The sequence below is a fragment of the Amblyomma americanum genome, chromosome 7 (assembly GCF_052857255.1).
Source record: "Amblyomma americanum isolate KBUSLIRL-KWMA chromosome 7, ASM5285725v1, whole genome shotgun sequence".
NCBI classification, from domain to species: Eukaryota; Metazoa; Arthropoda; class Arachnida; order Ixodida; family Ixodidae; genus Amblyomma; species Amblyomma americanum.
Genome location: NC_135503.1, coordinates 51,273,533 through 51,300,352, shown reverse-complemented (window position 1 = coordinate 51,300,352; position 26,820 = coordinate 51,273,533). Strand labels below are relative to the sequence as shown.

General features: G+C 49.4%; 1 protein-coding gene across 1 annotated transcript in view; it reads right to left on the bottom strand.

Moving 5' to 3' along the window:
• bdg (sodium-dependent transporter bedraggled) overlaps positions 1–26,820 on the bottom strand; it is a 173,181-nt gene that overhangs the window by 83,358 nt on the left and 63,003 nt on the right. The window contains exon 2 of the mRNA XM_077632189.1: positions 10,911–10,932. The gene's annotated coding sequence lies outside the window, so the exon portion shown is untranslated. The remainder of the gene's footprint in view (positions 1–10,910; positions 10,933–26,820) is intronic.

Genomic DNA, 26,820 nt, shown 5'->3' with positions numbered 1-26,820 from the left:
TATCAAAAAGCGTGAAAAGTGAAGTCACACAGTTTACACAAATGCGAACTGGCGCGAAGACACGAGGACGAAGACACAGAGACAGGACTAGGCGCCAACTACCAACTTTATTTTATTTGCATTTTATTGTTCGCAGTTTAATTCGCCAGTTCACAGTTGTGCAATATGTATCGTTAGAACCATCTAGCTCAAAATATAAAGTATTGCATGAAGTCACACACGCGAGGCTGCCCGCAGAAATCGCCTCGAATGAGGCCACAAAATGAGGAATTTAAAGTTCATTTGCGCGGCAACAAATTGCCGTCCGGATACGAAGCGTGGCACAAAATGACCAGAAAAATGCGTAGAACATGCTGTGAAAGATTGAGTAAAATCTGTGGAGACAGAAAAAAAAAACGCCGTAGTTGCCCTTTAAAGAACCCCAGGTGGTCGAAATTAATCCTGTGGACTCCACTACCACGACTGCTCTCACCCGCGGTTGAGCAAGGCGCCCACCGAGAAGCGAGACAGTTAATGCTTCTTTCGATTCCTCAAGACCAATTTTATTAATGTTCAGTACTCACTGAACCCGCCGCGTTGGCTTAGTGGTTGCGGCGCTCGGCTACTGAGCCGGAGTTCCTGGGTTCGAACCCGACCGCGGCGGCCTCGTTTCGATGGAGGCGAAGCGCAAAAAGGCGCCCGTGTGCTGCGCGATGTCAGTGCACATTAAAGATCACCAAATGGTCGAAATTATGCCAGAGACCTCCAATACGGCCCCTCTTCCTTTTTCCTTTCACTCCCTGCTTTATCCCATCCCTTACGGCGCGGTTCGGGTGTCCAACGATATATGAGACAGATACTGCGCCATTTCCTCCCCCCCCCCCCCAAAGAAAAAACAATTATTAAACCAGCGCACATTAAAGATCCCCAGGTGGTCGAAATTGTTCCGGAGTCCTCCACAACGGCACCTCTTTCTTCCTTTCTTCTTTCACTCCTTCCTTTATCCCTTCCCTTATGGCGCGGTTCGGGTGTCCGCAGATATGTGAGACAGATACTGCGCCATTTTCCTCTCCTCAACAATCAGTACTCACTCTATGTCCGATTCGAAGATACATAGCGGTCGGATGACGCTGGCTGCGCTTTGGCGAGGAAACTCCTATAGCCTATATATGCATGCACCTTCGCTGGCGTTTCGTGACTAACTCTGAATAGACGAACAAACGAACTCACCGCCCCGTCGCTGCGATGTTTTGATCTCCCCGGTTCGCGAATGGAATTCGCGTCCGCCTATATTCGGAGCACGTACACAGGGTGCCTCGATACCCGAACACGTAGTGCATATACAGCGCCGGCATGCGACTGCTCCTGCCCCAAAAAGCGCAGCTGTTTCCGACGCCCCGGCGCTCCGTGCCGGAGTGACATGCGACAGCTCCGTTTTATTTCTTTTTATTTACCCCGTTTTCTGGTCCACGCTCGCAGCAAGTCTATAGGAGCATTGCAGATGGCCTAATTTTGGGTTAACATGCTATCGTCAGAATAACTGCCATGTCCTACACTGTTAAATTTCGTTCTGAAAAAGTAGCACGTCGGTTATGACACTGAGCTTCCGATGCAACGAGGAAAAAAAAAAAACGCCGACTCTCCGCGGTCTGTTTAGAAGCGGTGTTAACTGGCACGCATGGAAGCCGAGGCCATGCCTGTATATTGCGAGTTTTAAGAGCGCCCTGGTTCCCGCAGTTCGCACATGCTCATAAAATGTGACGAACAATGTCCCCGATGAAGTTATGAGACTCGGAGCTGCAGATTGTTCTTGAAAACAAAGTGAACACGTTGCATTTGCAAAGCGCGCTGGAATAGGTCAAAAATAAAACAAGAAGAAAAAAGACTGCTAGCCTCACAGCAGACTAGTCAAAGCACCAAATTCCGTTACTGTGGCCTTTATGGTACGATGTGTGCGCATCGTGTTCCTCAGTAGCTTAGCGAGACAATATGATGCTCTTCATGCGTTCTTTAACTAAACTGGACAGTTTTGCAAACTGCCACTCTCAAGTAAAAACGTTAAAAGCGACAGGGAAACAAGAACGGTCAGCGTTATCGGCACTAGCAAGCCGCAAAATGATAGCGAATATAAATGTTCAAACAGAATCCTCATATCGGGAAAATGGTCAGAAACTGCGTTAACTGAAAAAAAAACACAATTGAACATAGCATCATCTCGGCCGACTAACTTCCAACAGTCCTTCCCTCCCCTAACTAGGAAAATCCGAAATGAGGCGCCGTGTTAGGAGAAGCTGTACGTCAGTAACTATGTGAACTGCGAACACAGAACGATGTCTTAAACAACATCTTCAGTAAAAAAAAAAACTTCAGTACGACAAACTCCCAAGAAACTTCCGAGTGACAAACTTTTCCTCACCCCACTCCCAAATGACTCGGCGCCTGGCGGCGCTCATAATATAATACACGTCGCCATTCTTAGCGGGGGGCAGCGACGGCTGTCCGGACGCTCACTAACCCCACTTACTCGTCCCCTCCCCCCCCCCCCCTCTCCCTTTCATTTCATCCCCAGGGTTCAGGAAGCGAAATCTCATTTCGAGCCGTCGGCCGGGGCCGGGAGGTCATTGAAGAAAGATGATGCTCGCCATCGTCGCCCGACCCGACCCGACGCACAACGCGATGCGCAAGAGAGAGGACTGCCTCGCCCCCACTCTCAAAGCGGTTCCACTGCACGCATATGAACACTTCCGAGCCACTTCGCCTGCGAAAAGGGGTGGACACCTCGTTACGTTTAAGTACTCTAACCCCGTAACGAGATTTTTTCCAAGAAATAATACCGCCGGTGTCGACGATCTTCGAAGTTGCCGCAGCAGTTAGCTACGCTCTCGTGCAAGGGAAGCGTGCGTTTGTTACGTGCATACACTGCATGCACTCCCCGCAAGGTGGCGCATGCACCTTTTCCGGCGAAATGAAGGTGGCCCGCCGAGGTGGCCCAGTGGTTACGGCGTTCGGCTGATGAGCGAAGAAGAGGCGATCCCGGCCTTCATCGAAACTGACGATCGAATCCCGTCTTTCGACGGAGGCTAAATGCAAAAGGTACCAGCGTGCTGTGCGAGGTCAGAGCTGGCCGAAATTAATCCAACACCCTCCGCAAGGACGCCTTTTTCTCTCTTCGTTCTTTCGCTCCTTCCTTCGTCCCCGCTATCGTGGCGTGGTTAGAGTGTCCACCGAGAGTGAGACAGTTACCGCGCTTTTCTTGGACAGCAATGGAAAATACGTATGCGCCTGCATTTTTGACGGCGTTTCGTTGTTCGCGAATGTACAGTCGGCCAAGCGGAAGCGGAAGATCGTGGTACAGAACCTTCTCCTTTTGTACAGCAGTCCTCAACGACGACATAAAAAGAACAGAATTTTACTGGCAGAGAAACGGCTACCCCCTTTCGTTCATCTGGAACACTGAAAGAATAATGGTACCACCTAAACAGTCTGCTTCAATAGTCTGTGGTTTATAGTGTTAAACGTCCCAAAGCGACTCAGGCTATGAGGGATGCAGTAGTGAAAGGTTCTGGATAATTTCTACCACCTGTGGTTCTTTAACGAGCACCCACATCGTACAGTACACGGTCCTCTCTGCATTTCGCATCCATCGAGATGCGACCGCCGCGGCCGAGATCGCGAAACCATAACCGTACGCATTAACCACCATAACACCACTAAGCCACCGCGGCGGCTACCCTGCTTGTTTGTAAGGAAAGGAGAAGCAATTAAATAAACGAAAATGAAAAGAACCCCTGCCCCGTATGTAGTAGGAATCAGCGATGCGCTTGCGCGTATTTTCCGCAAGCACTGACACGTGCCGAGCTCGTTAGTGGAAGCTCCCTCGTGGCAAGTTTCCTGGCGTCGTTTACGAAATTGACTGCGCGCTCGTTGTTGAGCAATGTACATAGGCGAAACAAAAGACTCCACGAGACGCCTGGCAGGACACCGGAACGATGTGGGAAACGAAAAAGCAACAGCGAACGCAATAGCCGCGCATGCCAAGAACAGTGGACACAAGATTGACTGGGAAGAACCGAAGATACAGACAGCGGGAAAGAACGTATCAGTCCAACAAAACTTCGATTCACTCACCACCCAGACAGGCCACGCCTAACACACTCAACGGTAACGGTGTCACCTTGCATTCTATAGTTGCTAAATCACTAGAAACGCTTCTGAGTGCTACAAAAACCCGGGTAAGTCCACCGGTTGCCTCATTGTGAACAAGGGAGCCGTAGCGTTCCCAAAATGTCATTCTTTCGTGTGAAAGCGCCATTCCGACGGGTAAACCCCGAGCAGGATCTTGTGATGTATATGGGTTTGCACCATATAAATGAAACAAATAAATATTGCCGCCACTTGGTTTCGAACACGCGGCGATGCGAACAGATAGCCTTTCTGGCCTGTGCACGGTAGCCCTATATGCTATCAGCGCAGCCGATCATGCCTCGTGTTAAACTACAACACAATCACGCGCTGTGCACTGCACGTCGTCCTATTTATCAACTACTACTGCTATCGGACTAATATCGTCGCCAGACGTGCCGACGACACAGCAAACCAAAACCATGAGCCAACCAGGCTAAAAACATGCTTTCTCACGTCTACTCGGTTTAACTAACTACATTGAAACCACACCACTTTCTTTTCGCCATGGCTAGTGACCAGTGAACTTCATGAACCATGATTCCTGACCAGACGGTATGCCGTTAAATCACCGACTAGTACAGACGGTGATTTGCTTTTCGCTGAAGACACAACGGGATAACAAGGAATCCATTTCCACTTGAGCGCCTCAGTTATGAGATTACTAAGGGGTAACAGCTTCTAATACTCAGTCTATACATTGACCACATTGACTAGTCGCCTTGCCTGGGATATATATATATATATATATATATATATATATATATATATATATATATATATATATATATATATATATATATATATATATATATATATATATATATATATATATATATATATATATATATATTCAGTCGACGTAATCAGAAAAGCAAGATTAGCCGCCGCGGTAGCTGAGTGGTTACGGCGCTCGGCTGCCGGGCCGAAAGACGCGGGCTCGATCCCAGCCGCGGTGGTCGAATTTCGATGGAGGCGAAATTCTAGAGGCCCGTTTACTGTGCGATTAAAGTGCACGTTAAAGAACCCCAGGTGGTCGAAATTTCAGGAGCCCTTCACTACGGCGTCTCTCATAGCCTGAGTCGCTTTGGAACGTTAAACCCCCATAAACCAAACCAAACCAGAAAAGCAACATCGATGTAAAATCCCCGGGTATACCAAAGTAAAAGCTCTCATAATGCAGGCGATGCCCGCGCTCCAAACCGATAGGACTCCCAAGCATGGCCACAGGAAAGCCGTATAGTGTAACACAGCCCGGCATCCGGTTTATGCCGCCATGGTTATCCGACGACCGATCGGCGTTTTCTGATGCGGTCACTCACTCTTTTTTTTTTTTTTTACTGCGTTAGAAACATATTACTATTTCGGCGAAAATCCGCGTGCGTGCGTGGGTGCGCATGTGCGTTTGTGTGGGCGCGCGCAAATATCCGCCCTTCAGAAAGCCTCCATCCTCCTGATCCCCCCCCCCCCCACCCCCTTCCCCGACTAGAAACCTATGCAGCATTCAGTGGAACCAAAAAACGACGGCAAAATGGAAATCAAACACGAAATGAAAATGCGATCAATGTAAAAGTGAAATGCAAAACCAATACTTCTAACGCCGATTTTATGGATCGCATATCGTATGATTACCTGTGCATTTTTTATTCTTTCGTTTTCTTGTCCATCAGCACGCGACTACATCGCATAGGTGTCTGAGTCACCTTATGGCGACAAAAATCAAAGTGGTTTTGGGAGAAAAAAAAAACGCACTGCACCACACAAAGACAGAAGGATCAATGCCGCCGAGGCCCATGTCACACGCGACCTTCATGTGCAGTGTTTCTCCCCTTGAGCTCGTTCAGCGGCTCGCGACGCATCCCCGCTGCTCGAAGAGCTCCGCTGAGTACACAGCTCGTGCTCTCTATGTGGAAAACCGCAACGAGCCCACGCGCGGCTCCGATGTAAGCCGCTGGCCCATGCCCCGACGCCATCCGTTCCGTTCGTGATTCCGGGAGAAGATAAGTGCATTGCCTGACCCCCGGGGGCTTATGCATCCTTCATGATGGAGAGCCGGTCCATTTTAGGTAAAGTGCTTTCTCGCCGGTGCTCGATTCACCGTGGCCTATTCGCAACCTCACCTCCCCCAACTCCGATCAAATATGCACGCATACCGCACGCCTGATTCCCCTGGCTTCTGCCCGGTAGGAGCCAAGTGCGGAATGCACAAATAACTCCGTTCATTACAAATGGATCAGAAATGACCAACATGTAGATGCAGCATCTCTCTTCATACTGATAATATTAGACTATGCGCTGTTTGCCACAATTAGTATCCGCTACACATGCGCAAAATATCAAGCAGCAAACGTAAGGGATAATTTTTTTTTTCTATCGACCGATATTCGACGAACCCCTTCGGCTCAACCGCTTCCTCGGCTAATTAAACCGACTGGCTCGCGACGACGACAATTTGCCCCCGCCTACGGGCATAAGCCTTCGTGCGCGGTTGGGTAAACACAGCTCTAGAGCCGGGCTTCCTGGAATGCCCGCTCGTGCCACCCCCCCCCCCTCCCCCTTCCCTGGGAGACGCGATCAGGCGATGCATGTATGCGTTCGCTCGGTCGCCGCTCTAATCTGCAGCCGCTGGGGTCGGCCGGTGATCAATGGACGTCGCGGGCGAGGCGAAGGCCAGTTCGCCGCCGGTGCTGCCGGGGCGATCCCGATCACGGCGCGTCCTTCACCATCACACGCCACCGCCCTCGCCGCTGACCGTGGTCATGGCGACGGAACCACAACAAAGGTGACCGGGCCTCAGGGCGACGACGCCAGTCGACGCAGTCACCGACGACCGCGGAAGGCGCTCTCTCCCCCTTCCCTCGCTACACTTTCACCCTCTTCACTCTGCCTTTCCACGAAGCACACGTGGTAAACAAGTCGAACCGCGGTCGACGGAAGCCCCGACCCTGGCACGACAAAGACACACTTTGGCGGCCGGGAAGGGACACCATCGACCCTTCTTCCACAGTACTGGAGAAGAACTGCCGCTAGAAACGAGGGAAATAGTCCGACACGGTGCAGACCGTGTCGTGCTGGGTTGGCTTCGAGTTTAGCGTCATGCGAGAGGCATGCTATATCGATGGGTTACCGGGTAAATTAGCCAAATGAAACTTGGGGGTTTGCTGCCTGCGTCGCTGACAATGTTTCCGGAGTTAACGGCGCTCGAACCTTGTAGGAACCACTGTGCGTAAAGGCTTCACAGATAGACATGTAACAAATAAAATGTATCCCAGAAGCACGCCCATTGCGAAGCCGCTACTGTAGTGGTAGCCCGTGCGGTCAGAACAAACGCGTACCTATGTACTCTCCATCTCCTTGCTTTCGTTGAGAGCACGTGGTCCTGTGGCCATGCTTAGGCCTGCCATATAGGTTTGGAGCGTGGGTATCGCTTGCATGAGCGCTTTTTGGTATGTCTGGGGATCTGACATTGATGTTGCCTTGCTGGTCACGTTGACTGAATGCATTGTAGACATCTCTGTGTAAAATTTGCAGAAAAAAAAGGCGTACCACACTTCCTCAGTATTAGGCTTTCCTTAGTCTGTTGTGCTCGCGCTACCTTCCTGCTGTTAAGTTCGGCGAAATTGGACATGAGGAGGATTCCCTGAAAACCACCGCGAAGGTGAATGAGCCCCCTTCTTGAGAGATACGCTTTGCTGGGAGAGACCCCCGACCGCTAAGAAGCTCCCTTTACTGAGATGCACTCTCAGTTGCCCTTACTTGTACATTATGTAAATAGTCTTTGTATAAAGTTTTCCCAGTTTTCTTCCTCCGATCGTCGTCGTCTCTTCTCCGGCCCAGTCACGCTACCTGAATCCCAACAGTCGCAACAAACCTGGGCGCGGAAGTTTTTCGCGAGAGCAGCTTTGCGTAAACACGCAACGTCATTCCCCTGACGAAACCCGAATCGTTTGGAGTGCCTCTGAAAAGCCACACATGAGTGCTCCTAGTGATGAAACGTTCGAATGCAAATTCGTACATGACTCCATGCATCTGCTCTATCCATCTAGCTTAAGATAAGTGTTAATGTGTAATCTATGTTCGCGGGCCAGATTAGTTTCGACCGCCCTTCAGTACAGCAGCGTTTTTGCATCTCGAGTCCATCAAACTACGGCTGCCGTGGCCAGCGTCAAACCCGCGGTCACCTAGAGTTCAGCAGACGAATGCCTTAAGATTAATGGTCGCAATGTTGCGCCTTGGTTTCGTCCTACAACCTGAAACTATCGCCATGCAATTCCGACAGGGGGCCTGGAAATGCTATCCAAGTTAGTGGAATAAACTTGCTTTTGGACCTCTCCAGGCGTAACTATACTAGGATACAACTCAAGAACGAAGCGATTTTTTCTCGTCTAAGGACGCCCACCCAGCCAATGGCGTCGGCCGATTCTCCTCACCCGGCTAGCGTGACAACGCATTGACGGGGAAAAGCCGCTTCCGGGCTTTGAGTTGTATCCGACTATATATCGACTGTTTTGCGCGTTGTGCATGCGCAATTCAAGCCATGCAGCAAGATGAACCACAGCTGCCGCGAAACGAGTCTACAGCAAGATGGATCTACAACAATATAGACAAGAAAACTTTGCCAAACCTCCACCATGCCGTCTGCGCGGCTAGTGGTACCCGACTACACGACCTCACGGCCGCACCGTCACCGTACTAAGTTCTTAACAAATATCCACAATATAAAAGCTATCGCCCACAGAATTGGTTGTCGCGCCTTTAGGCTGACGCAGCTAATCGAAATTTGCCAAGCCACCTGCAACAAAATACACAGAGGGCGTGTCGTGCGAAGTCAACAGCGCATCGCCTGCCTATTGCTCAAACTCAAGCGTCTCGTCTGCGAAAAAGCCAGCAACCACCCGTGTCCACTCTGCTCTTTCCTCAACACCGTCCAATGCCCCTGCATTGCATGGCTTCTACGAGGCTGGACGCATTCACCGCAGGAAACCGCTCATTCGTTGGAAACCCAGCGCAATAACGGCCTCCGCCGTTAATATCCTCTTTCTCACGACACCACGGGCGTTAGCCCGGCTTCACGCCTAGCGTTTGCTTCTCGACTCCAACAGCACAAATATTGATTGCGCCCCGGCACGTACAACCACGAAGTTCAATCACTGAGGGCGCACCACTGTGCGACCTACAGAAATAAACAGAAAGCAAACCAGAAACGCGTAACTCAAAATGGAGGAAAAATTCTCCGAGGAAAGGCCTAGCAATTGCAGTCTCGTCTGCAATGAGGTAATACGAGCGCACTAAAAAATAAACGACGAAAGGAAACGCCCACGAAAGTTTCAGTCCTTTTTTTTTTTTCTCCAGACCGCGCACTGCATGCGGTATGCATGAGCGCGCGGATCCGAACGGCCTCGCGTTCATCTTCTCTGTTTTGCTTTCTCGAGCACGACTTGCGGAGGCAGTGTCTACCGTTCCGCGCCGCGCAAGAGGAGGCCGCTTGGCTGGTAGGCGTATATCGCTCCTACATACCACTGCCGCAGCCAGCGGCCCTGCGAGGGACTTCTTTTTTTCCGACTCCGGTCACGGTCTGAATGAGGAGGAATAGCAAATGATCCATAAAAAGGAGCCTCGGCCAATCCCCGCGGCGTGCGAGGGAGGCTTCAGCAGTCCGGCTTCGCTGGCGCGACGCGGGACTGGTTTCCCTCCTGGGGCATTTGCAAACCCGCTTCTGTCTTGTCGCTTTCTTTGCTTCGCCCACGGCTCTACCGGTGGAGGCCAAGTATTCTTTTATTGAGCACCGACCTCGCGGAGTTAATCATCAAGACGACGTAGCCGTGCGCACTCCCTCCCGAAAATTTAAACAGATTGAATGCAGAGTGCCTGTACAGCCAGGCGGCAACAAAAGTCTTCGGAACAGTGAAGCTACGAAGGAGCTTAATTTCCTCTCTACCTAAAATGCACACCACGGCATTCAAGGATGCACTGTGCTCCAGCTCACACAGGAAATCGCTGTGTCCTTGTTCTGAAAACTTCTGCAGGAACGCGAATACTGCCTGTATGCTGTCTGCAGACTTCCTGCGGACTGTCTGCAGACCGCCTGTGGACTGTCTGCGGACTGTCTGTGGACTGTCTGTGGACTGTAGACTGCAAACTGCAGACTGCAGACTGTTTGTAGCCTCTGTAGACTGTAGATTCTCTAGTAGACTGTTCATAGACTGTCTGTGGTCTACCCAAATAGATCTTTGCAAGGGGGGAGGGGAGCGACGAACTCCAGCGAACTAAGACAATAACGGCGGTTCTCTGAGAAAAGCAAATTGACAGTTCACTACTTTTTTTCTGCTGAGCAGTGGAAGTTCCCCAGTGTAAATGGAGTCTGCTTAGTGTCCTCAATAAGTCGCCCACACACGCTCACACACATGCAGCAGTTCAAGGGCATGCGATGATCGATGGGGTTGGACGGAAATGAGCAATCAGTTTAGACCTTATACACCTGTGCGCCGAGGCCACAAGCACGGGCCACTAGAATTCAAAAAATATGGAAAGAGCTAGTAAAAGGTCCCCGGAATCCTTCCAATTCTCTTCCGAGTCTTTAAATAGGCAGAAAATATGGGGTACACGTGGTTGGCTTTTGAATGTGAGCCGCGCATCCTTCACTGCGCTCATGGCTGTGCAGTTTTCTCTATTTTGAACAGCCCTCGGTCCGCGCCAGTGGTGCGGATATCATTCCAATAAAACGCTTCAATAAATAAATGTTCACTTACCGCTGGTAGTGATGGAGGCTGCCTGCAAAAAGAAAACAGAGACGACCATTAACGACCAGTGAAGTGCGGCTGCTGATAGGGCTAGTGCGAACATTCGTTCTTACCTTGAATGAATATATTGATCTCAATAACACATGACCGTACCTGAGTGTTTTCAGTTACAGGTGAGTATGTGGGAATGTTTAGAACGAGATGAGGCGGACGCCATAAAGGTGTGCACGGGAAGGGGGAGTGGGGGAGGTTGACGAAGTATAAGAACTGAAGCATTTCTCGTGAACAAACTAGGCAGACACCAATACATTCATAGGGCCCTGCGTTTCCAGGTAATTTACCAGATTCTCCCACCTAAAAATCGGGTTAAGTTCAATTTCTACCCGGAAGTGCGCCTTCAAGGAACTGCACTTTGTCAGCGCGCAGCGCTGCAGTGCACTGCACGGAAACTAGCGCATGTCTTGTACTTCTCGAGGGGTGTTTTCAGCTAAATGTTGGTGATTTTTAAACCTTATTCGAAGCTAGCAATTCATAGCGGGGCTTAACAAGCCCATAACCCTTACAAAAATGTCTTTAGACAGTCTACAGACTTTCCATAAGCTTTCGTCTATAAAGATCATATACTTTCTATAGACAAATTCTATATACTGGTCTCTAGACAATACAAGCTCTATAGACAGTGTAAAGGCAATCTATACATTTTCAGCCATACACTTTTAGTAGACTTTTGTCTATAGACAGTCTATAGATTATGAATCGACAAAAGGAAATATCTATAGGAAGGAAATAGAGTATATCGGAAGTCTATAGGAGAGTCTATATAACATTTTTGTAAGGGAAGTTCGAAAAGTACATATTGAAGCCACAAATGAAAACACGCACTGATAGAACGTCTTATTGATAGCGTTCTGTGAAGCATTACCCACACCAACAGCAACAACAACATACTGCTCCAAGGCTCATCATCATCATCATCATCAGCCTGACTACACCCACTGCAGGGCAAAGGCGTCTCCCATGTCTCTCCAAATAACCCTGTCCTTTGCCGGCTGCGCCCACCCTATGCCTGCAAACTTTCTAATCTCATCCGCCCACCTAACCTTATGCCGACCCCTGCTACGCGTGCCTTCTCTTGGAATCCACTCCGTTAGCCTTATGGACCATCTGTTGTATTGCCTTCGCCGTACATGCCCTGCCCAAGCACATTTCTTCCTCTTGATTTCGACTAGGATGTCATTAACACGCGTTTGTTCCCTCACCCACCCTGCCCGCTTCCGGTCTCTTAACGTTACACCTATCATTTTTATTTCCATGGCTCGCTGCGTTGTCCTTAACTTAAGCTGAACCCTTTTAGTTAGCTTCTATGTTTCTGCCCCGTAGGTGAGTACCGGTAAGATACAGCTGTTGTACACTTTTCTCTTGAGGGATATTGGTAACCTGCTATTCATGATCTAAGAGAACCTGACATATGCGCTCCACCCCATCCTTATCCTTCTAGTTATTTCCCTCTCATGATCCGGATCAGCTCCCACTACCTGCTACAAGGCTATTATGTGTTAAAAGAACGTTTTTGTGCTGTACAAAGGCAGAGACGTTCAACACAGACGTGCCATTGCTGCTCATGGGCGAAGTGTCCGAAAAAGTGGTTTAATGATTGAGAATTAAAATTAGCTGATTTTTAAAATTTTTTACAGTACAACCTGTCATTTCTGTATTGCGCATGAAAATAATGAGCAACATATAAGGCAGGTAATGTCTCGTGTGAGGGCGAGCGCTAATGCATTATTGTGTCGATCATCAAAGTTTAGAATTTCTGCTCAATATTGATCGTTTCACTGCACCTCCTTCCATTTCTAGCTAGAACTTGTTTTGTTTGGTTCTTTCTTCGGTTCTGTAAGCTTCAACAAGTTCTGCACCGCGCGATGAACTTCGCGAGGGCTGCAACCGTTGCTGCTAGCATAGAGCGTAGCCCGCGTGAATATTCATGCCCGAACTATACACCATGTTAGGACCGCGATTAATATGCAGCGCCATCGCACCGGCAGCCCTGACCCAACGCTCAAAGTCTTCGTTTTTTGCCTGGCAGCCCGGCAGCCATCAATGTCCAGCTGCTCGCTCGTCGGCCTCCGCCTTTCTTGTAGTCTTCTTCTTCTTCTTCTTCAAAAAAGAACAAGGTGCAAGCCATTGTGTTGTTCTCTAGATACTTGCCAAGGACTCCGGGGTCACTTTCCTGTCGATGTACACAGTGAACGGGCTTGTGAGTCACGAAAAGCCGATGCACACAATAATGGAAGAAAAATGAAGTGGCGTAAGGAAAGAGGAATCCACGAGACGATTATGTTCTTTTACCGAGCCGGTGGACCAGTATGCGGGGGACACATCAGCAAGAATAGAGAAAAGTTAATTGTCTCTTTCAGCGTTCGTCGAGGTTAGAATTCCTGAAAACGATATCAAGGTTCCTAGTTTGCCCCGATATTCGCAATGCTTCGCTGCCCACCTCCCCGGATGATGGGTTCTTTCACATCGCAACTCCACACGACATCCCAATTGGACACCATGGGTCCTTTGCAGTCAAGCGTGAAAGAAACCTTGGTAATAGATGAAAGCGCGAGCGTGAGCTGAATCAATTCTTGGTTACTGACCTTCTGGACAACGCTCACTTTTACTGTTTTTGGTGTACTCATTTGTTTACAAAGACAAATAGAAAATTCTTCATCTAGCCGTAGCTGCTATCAGGTGCTCCAGCCAACAGCCCAAGAGGAGAAAAATCCGCTCATCTCATATCTCGCACCCAGTGCAAACGCGAAACCCTGTAGGTGACAGCGTTGCAGATATGTGCGGAATTTTTTTTTTTTTTTGCCGGCGGTGCGTCTTGGGGCACTCAAGTAGCAGCACTGTAAAGTGGTAGATTTTAAATTTCGCCCGCTTTTTTTAATGTTGGTAAAAAAAAATGCTGCGTAAACGGTACCTTTCTGCAAAAATTTCAGCCGGCTGTATTTCAAGGTAGTCTACAACTTTCGAATTAACAATTTTTTCCCAAGGCCAATATTTAAAAAGTTAGCGAGTTAGCCGGAACTAATTAACTAAGCAGAACAAAAAATACTGCGCACTATAGATGCCACATCACTCTTAACAGCACTGGGTTGTTTTCACTCGCCTACGACACTCATTTTTATTTTTTAATGTGGTTACATCTAGCTGGAGCATCTCGTATATAAAAACAAGAAAAAGCCAACTCTCTGCGATGCCGTTTTCGTGTACTGCATTTCCAAACGTTGAGATATCTTAGCATCTATGACTGCCTGCGTCGTCTGAAAAGAACGGTTAGTGGACGGGAAAGGACCACACATTATAAATTAAGCGGACGATAGACAAGCACTGGCCCTCGCCAAATATATCCCCGAAGGCCGCACCGAGACGACAGGAGCGCGCGATAACAAACCTACAGCAGAGATATCGTTGGCATGGCAGAAGCGCTCGGTTGAAGAAATTCATAAAACAACAGCTAAATCAAAGGAACAGGCTCGCCCTCCGATGTCGCTATCCCAGGTCCGCGTACGTGCTTTTAGCGCACGATTCATCGCGGAGTCTGAATATTTAATGACTCGGACGTAACGAAGGAGCTTGCAGGTTAAACCGCGTTCGGGCTGGATTACCTGTATGCTTTAAATGCATGGAGTAATGCAATCCATTAAGCAGTCGATACCTTCTCGTTCTGCCTCTCTTAAAGAGGCACTCAGGGCCCGTAAAGTTGCGCTGTATCGGCACACTACGGTATTCTAACGACAAATAGACCACACCCACCGAAAACAGAGCTTTATAAGCTAGAAAAAAATACAGGTGCTGCCATCACCGGCCGATGTATTAAGTAAACAGCAAGTGTCGAAAACGAGTGATCCCGGAGGCTACGCTTCAACGCAATTCGCTTGAAAACGGCATCAACCCGTCCGCATCGAGTGGTGAGAAGTTCTTAAATTCAATTTTCTCTGCCATATATGGATCTTTTGATGTCGGAAAAAGTTAAAACCCCCGGAAAGAGCCAGAGAATCATTTTTTTTTTACTCAGAAAAATAATCGATTAAAGTTGGCCTCAGTGTCCCTTTAAGGGAGCTTCCATAGATGCCCTTGTATTCGTGGCGGCTACGCTTGTAAATAAATACAAGTGGGCTCGTTTCGAGGTGGGCTCAGGCCTGTATTGATGAGGTGGGATCAGACTGAAGCCTGTGCATATTAAAGCACCGGCTGTACAAGGGGCGTCGGCCGATATCACGTCGTTCAGCGTCTGCACAGGTTCACAGGATAAGCAGCACAGGTGCAGAGCAGGGGGCGGAAGATCATGGCACAGGTGCAGCTGTGCAGGTGAACGGACGAAAATGAGCGGTCGCGGGAAGTCAGACAAGGGAAAGTTAGAACGCAACTACAGTTGAATCTCGTTATAACGAAGTTCAAGGGTCCCGGCGATTACTTCGTTACAGCCGTAGCTTCGTTATAGCCCGTGTTGACCGAGCTTCCAAGAAGAATCGTCATTCCTTCGTTATATTTAATATTTCGTTATAAACAGCTTCGTTGTAAAAGGGTTCGATTTTATACATATAAAGCAATGCATTAAAGAAAGCACGTTCTTCTGCTTCCCGACAGCAGCTGCTGCGACCAAGCTCATTTACCGTAAAGGGAAGAGCCGGAAGAGAATAGCGACAAACTTTCTACAGCGCCGCGAGCGGAGAAAATATGCAACAAAGAAGCGATCGCGGCGGACCACACCCATAATCTCTCAACCGAGCCGGTACGCAAGGTCCGCCTCGCAACGCACGTTAATTCCATGCACTGCCATCGAAGCTGCCACAACACCCGGCCCACCTCTGTACAGAGAAGGTCGACCGCTGTGGCTTGGGGCACCGTCCCGCGTGGGTTATAAAGTGGTGTATAGTTCTTAAACATACCCGCTTTCTTGAGTTGAAGCGCAGAGTCACCAGTGTGGTGAAGCTAGCCGAATTAGGCCAGTATTCTCTGGATGCAGGTACACATTCTAGGGTTTGCACGACAGCTTTCCTCAGCACCACTTTTTCATGCGCACTTCCGAATTCAGTTGAATACTAATCTAGGTTCAGGATCACTTGGATAACGATGAATATCACTCATTTGTCTCGTCAGCATACACAGCAACGCGCGCCCCATGAGTATCAATGCATAACGCCCACTGCCTGCATGTCCGCGTTTGCAGGAAGATAGTTATACGCGTCATTCAAACGAACTTCAAGAAGAAGAGGCCTGCCTGGGTGGAAAAAGATAAACAAAATCTGTTTCAAGAGTGCATACCAAGCGCTAACATATGGAATACATAGGCTGCTTTTGTGCCGACCGTAAGAATATGAACAGCGGAGGAAAGGAGAAGTAATGCGTCACCAATCGCGAGCGCAATCAGCGGAAATATATTTCTGCAGCAGTATAGCGCCCAGTGTTTTAAGGGTGCATCCGCAGTTCCTTTTTCCCGCGCGGCTGCGCTGCACCCAACTTGAAGGAAAGGCGATCGGCGCTGTGCATCCGCGTAGCACGGTTAAGGCGCATGTGAAGCGTGCACGGAACACTACATGCGCCCATCGCACGCCACGGAACTGCAAAGCCGAGCAGCCTGCTATTTCGGCCGGCGATCTTTTCGACCACGCCAAGGCTGGTCGGTGGATGATGCGGGTGAGGGGAGGGGGGGTTGCTTCGCGGCGATACTCGCCCGTGACCGAGCGGCACGCTTCAGCTGACCGGGCGGCCTCGTCACGCCACGCAGGCAGCGCGCGATGGCCACGCACCGTCATGTATGCGTGTGGCTGCCCCGCGCGCTGCTCGCCTGCTTCACTGCTGCCCGTGGGCACCAGACAGTCTTGACGGGCGCTTCCGCTGCCGGACGGGCTGCGTGTATTACGAAACCCGTTTCGTTCATTTTTGCCGGGCAACAGTGGACATAGATCGACACGGTGAAGAACGACGACAGGCGGTTGAGCCAGTCTGGCCGCTTCGGCTCGCGTGGATGACGGCAGAGAGAGAGTACGCCGCATTATATCGCCTTTTGGTCAATGTTTTCGTCTCTTGTTGCCTACCAGACAGTCGTAGACACTGAAATAGATAATCAGCTACCGACTGCTTAGCCGACAGATCGATTAATTGAAAAATCAATCACTCAATCAGCCACTCAGCCGGTCTATCACTGAATCAGCCAGCATACCAGCCAGTAAACCAAAGCATTACTCAATCAGCAAATGAGCTTGGCGCATTGCTCTTCTTTTCCTTCATGCATACATGCAATAAAATTAAATATGCAGGCTCACACGAAGCGGCAAGCGCGACGAAAACGGACGATTAAAGTCAGTTTTTGCAGCTCTCCATCGGTTACGTAATAATCAGGCAGCTTCATGTGTATAATTTTCTCGAAACTGTACAAAGACAGTTCGCTTGCACAGCCTTCGAAAGGCTGTATACAAGTCAAGTGCCGATGACCTCCTCGCGTTTACAAGCAGACGGACGAGTCCAGACACCGAGCAGTACCTCGACGACAGACCGGCACCCAGCAGCTTCCTAGCTGTCAACAAAATAGCGACCGTTCTTGTTCACGACCCCCGAAGAGAAGACGGTCGACGACATGTCCGCAGCGTCAAAACTGGCGACACGTCGCCGTCACAATACCTCAGTCTTCTCTCTCGTGCTCTTCCAGACGTTGCTTTTATTTTTGCAGGGTAGACAAACGGAACCCGCGTCACAGCTTACAAGTCGTCGGGCGTTCACGTCTAGAACTAATCCTTTGACCAGCTGCTATATGGAGTGAAAACCCACAGTGCACTGACTATCGACCCCCAGCTTGTTTGTAAACAAGTCCCTTGGCAGCACATTTAGCGCATTTTTTCGCATCTTTCTCCGAGAGCTTCACAGAAAACACGTTGCTTATCGCCCTCCTCCAAAGCGAAGAAATGACAGGGGCGGAGTTATTTCTGCCACTTCTGCATTTAAAATTAAGAAGACGCGTTCTCATTCTGACCGTAAAATTTGCGAGCTGGAGCTGGTGGGGATCCGCTGGCAGGAGTTCGCTGGAGGGATGCGCTGGTGGGGATTCAGTGGTCGGGATACGCTGGTGTAGACCGCTGATGTGGGTATCCCTTGATGTGAGTATCCCCTGATCTGGGTATCGTCTGATGTGAGGATCCTCTGATGTGAGTATCCGCCGATGTGGGTATCCGCCGATGTGGGTATGAGTATTCGCCGATGAGTATCCGCTGACGCGGATGCGCTAGCAGAGACCATTTCGAAAATACTGTGCTCGTAGCGAGAAGTATTGACTATCCTTAGTTTGAATCTACAGCAGCTTTCAATCATCATCATCATCATCATCAGGCTGACTTACGCCCACTGCAGGGCAGAGGCCTCTCCCATGTATCTCCAATTAACCCTGTCCTATCAACTGATAAAAATGTTAGTGTCCCAGATGCAAGACTTACTGAGGGCCAGTCGTCCATCAGGGTACGTCAAAGTCAGAGTGACTGCCGGCGCCAGCATCGACCATTCGCCGCTTATAACTAAGTGTCCCTTTAGAGTTACCACATCTCTTCTCTTCTTTTCCACAATTCATGCGACTCAAACCGCCCAGGACACCCGCTAGCAAGACGTGCCAATGCTAAGACCCGCCGTCAAAGTATAGCCGTTGAGGCGTCACCCCAGCTGCTCTGTCTCTGGTGCTAAAGGTAGCAACAAAATGCAGAGATAAAACAGCGGGTTCTTTATGACCTGTTTGTGCTCTACCGCAGCGGTTATCGTGACCTTGCCAAATAAGGCACTTCCTCAAAACACTCCCCTTTACGCTAGACCGTCCCTCGTATATCCCCGTAAAAATACATCGTGTGTATACTGGAGTTTAAATATGTATACATACATAAAAGACCGGCTGTCGGATCCTCATCATTAGCTTTCTTTATCCTCCTGCTTAGGAGGAAAAAATTGCTGAATGGGCTATAAAAAGAAGTGCGGCAGTGCGGAGGAAGGAGAAAGAGGGACGGTGGGAGTTAACAACATGTCAACGCAACATGTCCCAGCTCAGCAGCTTGGGTCGCAGTCCTACCGAAAAATAAATACATCAGTGCGTGCCGCACGTGTGACATACACGCCTCCTGCGCAGATGCATCCTCAGCTCACCAGCGCATGCATCCGTTTTGTACCTCAATCCACTCAGCCTGCGCATGGGTCGCAATGACAGGAGCGAAGAGAACCGAGAAAGTAAAAGCAAGGATGCACGAAAAAAATACCTGCGCATTGCAAGCCCTCTCACAGCTTGCTCGGCGTTGTCCTACTTTAAAGGGGGGGAGCGCTCCCAGCAAAAGCCGCCTTACGCCGCGCCTCGGTTTAAATTGGATGCGTAGAGAAGACGCACGCGGCAGCAGCAGGATTACAGGCATCTCTCGGTGGCGGGCAGCGCATGGGACGGACGGGAAAATAACTCGCACGCGCGCGAGCTTCGCGAGATGGACGAGGACGACGGGAAGAAATAAAAACAAATTAAGAAACGGAGCCTGCACACTTCGTCTGATAAAAACCGTGCAGTACTTCGGATGCTAGCTAGGGCTTGGTGTATTTCAGTAAAGAGCACCGTGGCATGCGACCAACATGGTGTGAGTTGTGAGCGCGCTTCACGTAGGCTCTTCGGACGCACCCTGACACTGCTGACTAGGTATACAACGTGGAAAGACCAATGTGGTTTATTAGGTTTGCTGTAGGATCAACGAATGTGCTTCTTGAGAGTTGTAAATAACATCTGGCACAGCCAGTGTGCGAAGCAATGGCCCTTACAGCACACTTTGTAGCCTTCACAAGGGTGCACCGTTTTCGGTGAAGCGGCATAAACAGCTCAAAGATCGTACGCCGTCGAAGGATCAAACAGCAGGAGGAGCGAAGGAAGAAGGTGGCGAGCCCGAAACGAAAGGTTTTAGGAGCCCTGCGTGCGAAATTTCGTGCCATCAAAAAGAACAACACAAAAGCTGCATGGAAAGAGAAGGGCAAAAGTTTGCAGGCAATGCACGGGAGAAGTAGCTGCGGAAGTTTGGAATGAATTGCGAAGACACGAGCACGATGCCAGGAAGTGCAAGAGTTCAAGCGTCCTTGTCGGCGCCGTTCTAAAAATACCACGAAGGGGTCGTGCAAATAGAAGCAGAAGCGCTTGGGCGAAATTGGGTCTTTCATGCTGACAAAACAGGAATGGGTGTGGCAAGATATATACTCGAACTGAGGATCGAGTGGGGGGTTTAATACTTTGTGACAGTGATGTACTTTGTGACATAGTGACATTCGTGACCTATTCAACGTCTTATGTTCTGGTCGAAGTTTAATTACATGATTGTCAAGCTTGTATTTAGGCCATATGTTGAAGTGAAGGGCTTGCCTGCCCAGTACACCTCGCCCCGACACATCGAGTCCCTCAGACAAGACCTAGAGATACGCGAAAACGAATCCATCAATATAGTTCAGGCAACGCGAGGGTCCCAGAGTAGCACAAATACATGCAAAAGAGCAAAAACAAATAACGAAAGCACCGCCTCTGCAGATGGCAGCGAAATCAGACGGCGACCTAAGCCCGTCCCGAGGTCTTAGCACCGACCGGCCGACAAGGTCTCGCACAGGCGACGGCCACACGCTGATTGGAACAGGCTCAGTCTTCACCGCCCCAAGTCCGCTCTCCTTCTACCCTTCCTTCTCTCTCTCTCTCTCTCTCTCTCTCCTCGGCATCTCGTAGCGGATGATCGCGGAGCCGGCGGCGACAGCGGAGCGTGCCAGCGAACCAATCCATCAAGCGCGCTGCAAGACGTGGCCGCTGCACCTCGGGACGCGCCTAATGGAAGCGCAGCCAGCAGGGGTGCGAGGCCCGCGAAACTCATTGTGCCACGCGCGGAGCAGAAACAGCAGCAAGAAGAAGGGAACTCATTACAGACCCCCTTCTTGGCTCGTGCCGCCTTGCAGTACCTGGCACCATCAGCGCGGGAGTCCACCGACGGGAGGGGAAGCAGAGGACGTGCACCCTCCCTGCTTCCTTACTATGGCAGCTAGCCCCCCCCCCCCCCCCCCCCCCCCATTTCCTTCTTCCCAATGCACGTCTACTGGAGAGACGTTGGATACTCCCCTTTATTGGGATGCTCGCGGCTATGCGGTTAGGAAGAACCGTAGATGCGATGGTATTCATTTGGCTTCGTCCTCGTCCGAAGTAGCTGACCAGGTAGACTAGTGGCTGACATTTCGAATTTTTTTTATTGTTATTAAAGAGTTCCTCCTCTACCTCCTCCTATGGCATAAAGGACTGCATCCGTCTGGCAGCCGGTGTCATGCACAGCGTCGGCACCACTGCAAGACACCGGACACCGGCTGAGAAGACTCCTCTGCAGAGGACTCCATGGAGTGGTAAATAGTTCACGCAACTCACTGAGTCTTAACTGAGGACCAAGATAAATTTTACTCCTTCAGTCATTCGATTTAGATTGGCTTTAGATTATCCGTATAAACAGAAACGACTGAATTTTCAATTAACGCAGCCCGCAAGCTCCTTCAATGCAAGCCGCCGCGGTGGCTTAGTGGTTATCGCGTTCGGCTGCTGACCCGAAAGACGCGGGTTCGATCCCGGCCGCGGTAGTTGCGTTATATGGAGGCGAATAGCTAGAGACCTGTGTACTGTGCGATGTCAATGTACATTGAAGAACCAGGGGTGGTAAAATTTCCGGAGTCCTTCACTACGACGTCCCTCATTCATAGCCTGAGCAGCTTTGGGACGTTAAACCCACATAAACCATAAACCGAAACCTTTAATGCACCACGGTTGGCTTAATACGTCTAGTTTCCTTTCCTGTACAAGCAAAAGCAGGTGCCTAGGATCCCGAAAAAAAACATGTTATACTACTAATACGTAAGGAAGATCCTGCGGCACTCTACTGCTTTGGGACATCTGTGTTTAGGGCAATACCATTCCACAAAAACAAAGAAGCAAGCAGGCAATTCTGAGATAAGCACTGCCGGGGCCCTACGTTATCTCGCATGTTCACGACAGTGGCCTACGTCCGTGACCGTTTCAGCGGGGATCGTGACCCTGCGGTCCGCACAATGACGCAGCAGCTCCATAATCATGCATATATGACGTCAGCGTCCCGGCCGTCCACCTACCTTACCGCTTTTTTAAATTTTTTAAATTGGTTTTTGGGCAAAGGAAATGACGCAGTATCTGTCTCATATATCGTTGGACACCCGAACCGCGCCGTAAGGAAAGGGATAAAGGAAGGAGTGAAAGTAGAAAGGAAGAGAGAGGTGCCGTAGTGGAGGGCTCCGGAATAATTTTGACCACCTGGGGATCTTTAACATGCACTGACATCGCACAGCACACAGGCGCCTTAGCGTTTTTCCTCCATAAAAACGCTTCAAATGCCTTTTTGAGACCCTTCCAAAGCTGCGCACGTGCCCGCGGGACTCGACCCGCTGTCGCAGGCCATGCACGTCTACTGGAGAACGTTGGTAGCGGAACGAACGCCCCCCCCCCCCCCCTCCCCCCCTCCGATGCGAACTAATGCGCCGCGTCTAGACAAATTTATCGGCGCCCGCAGGCGCTACGCATACAAAAGAGGCGCGGGGCTTCCAAAGGATGTCGTAATTTAATGAGAAAAATGTGTCTTCTTTTCACGGAATCAAACTACATGCAACCGGATTCACAAGCATATGACATTACAGCCGCACACGCACGTACGGATTCGGTAGCAAACCGCAACGCTATTTAGTGCAGTTTTATTTACCGAGAATGCCGTACGCTTCCCACGGAAGTAATCGTTTGATTATGCCTGAGGGCACTAACAATTAAAGCGTGACGCGAACTACCCGCACGCAGCGCAGACAGTGATCTGGAAAATATAGACATGATTGTCTAGAAAAAGCAGCGCTAAATAGACGTGGACACAGACGTGACGACAAGGACGGGCGCTGATGATTGTCATTGCTTTCTATCAATTTTTGTTTACTTTCTTCTTTTTTTAATATTTTGGTGGCACCGCTTTTCTTACAGCGCGCGAAGATACCAGAGGACTGCGTAAGCAAACAAAACGCACAAAACTGTTAGTTACCACAGTGCGCGATTCAGGGAAGGCTGTTTGTGGAGGTGAATTTAATATCGTTAATTCGTAAATTATCTCGCTCTTCCTCGCGCAAAGTACGCGTGACGTCACTATACCGTCAGCCGTTTTCGGACCGCTTAACGTGCTGCGTTGGCGCGGCGCATTGCTATGACGTCACGCGTGGCGCCACGGTATGCTGACCAATCATCGCGGCACGTTGCGATGGCGTCATGCGTAAAGTCACTGCATGCTGGCTAATCAATGCGGCGAGGTGTTACGCCGACAAAGGCATTGATGTCCAGGAACCGGTAAAGGTGCCCTTAACAGCTGTCGCTGTAAAAAAGCTTCGGGGCGGGGAAGTAGTGTGCCCTCGACCTGATGACAGAGCACGACCGCTCTCGTGAGGTCACAACTGTCACGTGACCAAATGGGTTATGTGACCCTTCGTAATTTGACGTCATTTCATGTGGACGACGAAGAAGAAATCTGGGGATGGGAGAGGGGGAGACAATCTGACTGAAACAACTGGCGCAGTAATAATAATAATAATTGGTTTTGGGGGGAAAGGAAATGGCGCAGTATCTGTCTCATATATCGTTGGACACCTCAACCGCGCCGTAAGGAAAGGGATAAAGGAGAACGCAGTAATACCTGAAAATCATTTCTACTGGGAACTGCCTTCAATCAGATATCAGGGATGACGTTCACAGGAATGACAGGTGATTTTTGACATGTGCAGAGACGACGTTAACAGGTGATTTGCCGAATCGGCCTGAACGGCCATATTCGCGCACAGCCCTATCTCGACGGATGCTGGCGTTTATTTTTCCTAGGAAGTGCTCATCCCGGGTTGCACTATAGTTGCTTCTCTTGCGGCTCATACAGTCAGCCCCGCCTCGCGCACAGAGAGCGTTCAACTCAAAACGGCACCGCACGCCATAGGGGGCGTGGAGCCCAGTGGGAGTGTTGCCAAAACGCTGTCAGCGGCGACAAGGTTAAGCGCGTGGCTGCTGTGGCTCGCAGCTCGGCCTTGGCAGAAAAGCGAGAGCAAAAGGGGTACGACTGGGTTCCAGCTTTGAGGAAATAAACGCCACGACCGCGCCCAGAATTATCTCCGAAAACAACAACCGCGAGTGGAGCCATAGCTGGCGGCTCAGAGTAGTGCAGACTTCACCGAACGGGTTTATTTTGGTCGTTGTGAATTTTCACCTGAGCACTGCCGGGCAGCGCATTCTCAAACGATGGAATTGCGTTTCCTATACCCCTAAATAACGCCCATCGTCGCAACGGTGATTTGATCACTCATTATAGTGATAGCTGCATTACCCTATAGTCCCCAGGTTTCGCGTCATTACCGGTGTCGTCGGTGTCGTCGTTCCGTTAGCCGTAGGAAGACAGAGAGCAAAAGCACAACAGTCGACGCTCGAGGAGCGTCCACTCTGCCCTGGAGCCCACCCTACCCTCGAGCCCACTCTACCCTCGAGCCCATCCTACCCTCGAGCCCATCCTACCCTCGAGCCCACTCTGCCTTGGAGCCCATTAGGCCTTAACACACTAAAAGATGCACAATATTTTATCATTTAGTTAATTATTCAAATACGTTCAAAATAATTTATAGTTTATTTCAGTCTACTTATATTGCATCCTCGATAGCATTCAACGCAATCCACGCTATGCGCAGTATCACTATATGCCTATGCTCATTGCAAGTACATTAATTTGCTGATTTACGCAAGGTAACAGTGTTTCTGGCTATGTTCCTGTATGAAAGAATGTCGCTCCCCAAGTTCACTAGTGATTAATGCAACTGTAGTATTAGGAGCAAACATTATCTGGATAAAATTTATAACTATATGGCAGTAGGTAACCTCTGAGAGCAGAAAACACCGAGAAATTTCTACCAGTTCCAGCTGCTTTTCCGCTTAACCATTTGCTGACGTAAATTTTAAAAAATCCGTTCCTGCCAACCGGACTTGAGGCCAATTAAGTTTTTAAAAAAGACACGAAAGGGGTTCAACTACACTTCAGAAGATGCCCTAATAGAGTGTCGGGACCAGTGATCAACTCAGATTATTGAACCCGACATTTGTTCTCCAGACATCGAAATTGTTTCCGGCCGCTCCCTTATCGAGCGTGCCACGTCGCTTTCCGATATTGCGTTACATCTGTTGCTCAGTTTCCTGCATCATTACGCGTTAACCTTGGTTGCCTCCGCCTCTTTCTTACCTCAAAGAATACGAAAGGTGATCGACCTCTGATGACGGGACTTAAAATCCCTTGCATTATTTCGGGTTCAGGTTGTTACCTTTCAGCGCTTCTGCAAGGAAAATGTTCCTCTCTGCCGGAAGCTGTGACCAAATAGAACACTGAGCCTAACTGTGCAAACACTGTAAACAGGACCGAGCCCCGGTGACAGCGGTGCATGCAACGAGTATATTTCAATTTTAGATTGTCACGTCGTTTTGGCGATTGCGTTTATGAGAGAAAACCGCGCGAAAGATAGCGCTCCAATAATATGGTGCGTTTCCTTTGAGAGAACCCCAATTTCTGTTTTAGGAAATGCAGTGTGCCGCACAGCACATGCTCGCAATGCTCAGCAACGGTACATAATGTATAATGTAAACTTCAAAGGTCATCCTTGATTCGATTAATTTGACAACTGTTTTCATAGCTGGAACAAGAGCACGGAGTAAGACATGACCATCCCTCCGGTGGTAAGAGGGGATCATTTTTCCTACGTCGGAGGAAGCTTGGTACGGTATCCGATAGGGGGCGCTCGGATTAAGTTTTGACTACTGTTCCTCTATAGGCTCCCTAGTTTTGACGCTAGCTGGCAGAACGCTCCGGTGGTTCCGGAGTCCGTGGTGTCGGACGCTTTCTCCCCCCCAGGGGGTTATAAAAATAACTTCCTTTTTCTCTCCCTTATTCTGAAAACGCGCGCATGCGCAGTATCATGCACGTGCGCAATGAGGCTTTAGTTATTTCTCCAAGGAGGATATATTAAGGAGGAAAGAGTGCACAAAGCCGCGCCAGCGAGCGAAGGGCAGCCGAAGCACAGGGTACGGCGCAACGTCAACATTCGTGCAGCAAAATCACGCCTGCCGACCGATGCACTGTAGGTGCCAGAGTCTGCGATCCAGTCTATATTACTCCACGAACAAGACTAAAGGGGAAAAAATGGGCGCCAGACTATATAGCTTGCTCTCAAAGAGCAAAACTCAGGTGCCCATTTGTCCTATGTAGGCACCTAGGAGAGGAGGATTTCGCATGTACTATAGGCAAACACCGATCTGTGACGTAAGCAAGAGGCGGTGTCGCTGCTGCCGGCGGGGGCGGGGATAATGTAATTCAATTCAATTTATTTGCAATCATGGCGCAAATGACGGCGGGGGCTGGGAGTAAAAGCTGCCGTTTAACAGCTTGACAAGGCCACGGAATGTGGACATTAAGGCAACGGACATCACATGAGCGTCTCAACAGGGGTAAAAAAAAAAAAGGAATTAAAGCTCTTCTCAGTATGCAGTAATCAGCATATCAAAGAAGAGCACAGTGAAAACAAGCGGAGGTAATAGCCGGAGGATACTGCCCAGAGGAATATTATGTAAACAAAAGTTTTCAGGGTAACTTTCTGATTTCACAGTCCGCCTACGCGGTCATCCCATCGTAAACAAAAGCCGAGTGCATCCTAGAACAGAATGTGTAAATATGGAATGTCATTTCAAAGGAAAGGAAATTATTATTATTATTATTATTATTATTATTATTATTATTATTATTATTATTATTATTATTATTATTATTATTATTATTAT